Consider the following 3,279-nt stretch of genomic DNA (forward strand, 5'->3'; position numbering starts at 1 on the left):
AGATGAAGGTTCTATGGTGATATGAAAGATATTCGTCAGTATTGCTATAGGATAGGGTCAGTTCAGGTTCCCTATCCTCAGCTTCCCAAGGGATTAACTGGGGACATCGCCTTGGGCTCCTGGGAGCCACTCAAGGTTCAAGTCTCTTGCCAACACTAAGGTGGCTCTTTTAACTAAGATATGTGCTTCCCTGCTCCCCTATAAGGGGGGACAGGGAGAGAAAAGTAAGAAGGGGAGGATTGGGGGAACTACTTTGTATATCTTACTTTTAAGTAGGTTGACAGCAAATCCTTCATAGCATCCATCTTACTGTTTCATGTTTTTCCCACATCACTGCTGGGTTCTCAGACTGACATATTCTCATCATGTACACAAGTTATAAGTTAATATAGTAACTAATTCATTGGAAGAAAAACTGAGATTTTTATGTTGACAATTTATTGCCTAATATGAGGCCTGTCCTTCGGTGTGGTGTGTGTACCACAGAGGTTCTATTGGAAAAGTTAACGCTTACTTTAGTTGTTGTCATATAGAAACAGCTTCCTTATTAGGGGTGGGAACTTGTGTTACATTATTTTCCTAGGACTGGGTCCTCACACAGCTCGCTCTTGTGCCAGCCTTGTTCATTCTGTCACATTCTCTGTGAGTTCAAATGTATGCCAGTCCTGTTGGGTCTGGAGAGTAGCACAATTTTTGTGGTGATTTCATTCCCCCAGAGACTCTCATAATCTTTCTCAACACCTTCCACACTGATCCTTGCATCCAGATGGAAGAGATTTGATGAAGACACCCCATTTAGGATCAAGGTATAGATAACTGTGGAATGCTAAGCACTAAATGAAATATTGATAACACTTCTTCCAAGGATAAAGTTATTTCATGGAAGATGAGCTGGATAGATGTTAAGAGCTAGAATATAGAGAGCAGTGCCATGAAATGCTGTTTTTTGATGTGACAAGGCCATCACAACCATGAACATCATGGAACTTTGAGCACTATCCCTAGGCAGTTGGATCTGGGTTGTATAAAATAGCTTGCTCAACATGAACCAGGAGCAAGCCAGTCAGCAGCTCTTATTCTAGCAATTATCACCACAGAAATTACATGTATGTTTATAATAACTGTAATTTGTACAAATGGTATTCTATATTCATCTGAAGATATTTAAGACAAATATACAAAAATTAAAAAAAAAAAACCTATGGTTAAGTGTCCTGTCTGTTGTACTGGGATTCTCTGAGACCCCACAAATCATTAAACACATCATGGCTTTACCTCATGTGTGACTGAAGCAAGGATGTCTGCAGGGCACATCAAGCACAGCAAAGATTCCCATTTATCGAGTCTTTTAATATTATAAATGAGGAAGCTTCTAACTATTTTTCTTTTATTTATTTATTTATTTATTTATTAAAGATTTCTGTCTCTTCCCCACCGCCACCTCCCCTTTCCCTCCCCCTCCCCCCCCAATCAAGTCCCCCTCCCTCGTCAGCCCAAAGAGCAATCAGGGTTCCCTGCCCTGTGGGAAGTCCAAGGACCACCCACCTCCATCCAGGTCTAGTAAGGTGAGCATCCAAACTGCCTAGGCTCCCACGAAACCAATAGGTACAGTAGGATCAAAAACCCATTGCCATTGTTCTTGGGGGTCTCAGTAGTCCTCATTGTCCGCTATGTTCAGCGAGACCTGCTTCTAACTATTAATATTGATCAGGGAGTTAATAAAGGATGGAAAAGTTAACCGAATAGTTTTCCTCATTGTTCACAATATTCATGCATGGAAGTATGTATAATTTAATTAAACATTTTATGTGGTAAAGCTGTTCTCACACAAATCATTGTTCAATTAAAATGACAGCTTTATATTGATCATGGGGTTATGAAGAGAAACAAGTAATTATTTTATCATTTACTGTAAAGAGAGTTCTAATGTGGGGCCTTTTGAATAGAAAGCTATCTGTGTAAATTATTTCCTGAAGCATGGCTCAGTTTCAGGCAAGTAATTATCAGGTAAAAGAACAACATGGCTCACAGAGAAATGCATACTGGGCCATATAGGTCCTTGGTCAGCATGGGACTCACAATAGTGTCATGTTGTGGTGGAACAGAATATGGTGAGAACTTCATCCTCAGGATATTTTGATTTAGCAGAAACATTCCCAGATTGACCAGATTCTTTCATAATTATTAAAAGTATATGAAAATAAACAGAAATCACATTCCTCTGTTTCCTCAAACCTCTCATGACTTATTCCTGTTCTGAACATTAAACCCACCTACACTGAAAGAATAAACAAAATTTAACACAAAGAATGACCTAAACATTTGAAATAGATAAGCCTCTAAATAAATGATGTAATGACATCTGATTCTACTGAAATTCAAGACATCAATGGAAATTACTTTGAAATTGTATACTCTGTAAACAAAAAAAATATTACACCACTTGATAGGATTTTCCCCTTGAGGGTTTATTTTGAATGAATGGATTCCTGTCCTCTCTGCATTTGATTTCTTGAGTCCTTTTCTAGGTGAGGTTTGAGCTCCACCTGGTGGCCAGGACTTCCACTGCAGCAGTGGTAATGTGTTGGAACACTTCTGTTGCTCTAGAATCTGGCTTCTGGCTGGAGCACTTCTAAGTCTAAGTGGGATTTCCTAGTGTATTTTCACTTCTCCCATAGACTGTACTACACACGAACATGTGATCATCTAAAGTAGCTTTTCCTTCTCTAGGGCAGCTATAGAAAATTGATGCAAACCTGCACATACTTTAATTACAAATTTTAGATCTCTTATTTTTTTTTTGGTATGGGCCAGACTGACAAGAGATCATGTTCACACAAAATCTAGCAAGTCTAAGTTTAAAGCACATTCACATACATATCTACAATTTGAATCCATTTAAATTATTGTCAAAAGCAATAAAATATGTTCTTCATATTTATGACTATCATAGTGGATCCTAACTTCAATACAAGTAGCCTATCTTCAAACAACCCAGTGATATGGTGAAGAACTCGGTCAGAACCCAAAAGTACATGCCTGATGTGAGGAGAAAAGATTCAGGTGAGACTGTAAAGATCATAAAGCAGGGTTGAAAGGAGAATCAAAATTACCTATCTGAGTCCCAGGCCAAGGTAGCACCAAGAGTCCATGGTAGAAGATGTTTCTGCATATTGGCTACTTATATAAAGGAATAGAAATGGATTAGAGGGTGCATGGGAAAAAGCTAATCTGGCCCCTTACTTAAAAGAAGTTTTTGATGAGCTAAGGCATCCAAAA

Source organism: Alexandromys fortis, unplaced genomic scaffold, assembly GCF_014885135.2.
Source record: "Alexandromys fortis isolate MF-2015 unplaced genomic scaffold, M_Fortis_MF-2015_v1.1 scaffold_323, whole genome shotgun sequence".
NCBI classification, from domain to species: Eukaryota; Metazoa; Chordata; class Mammalia; order Rodentia; family Cricetidae; genus Alexandromys; species Alexandromys fortis.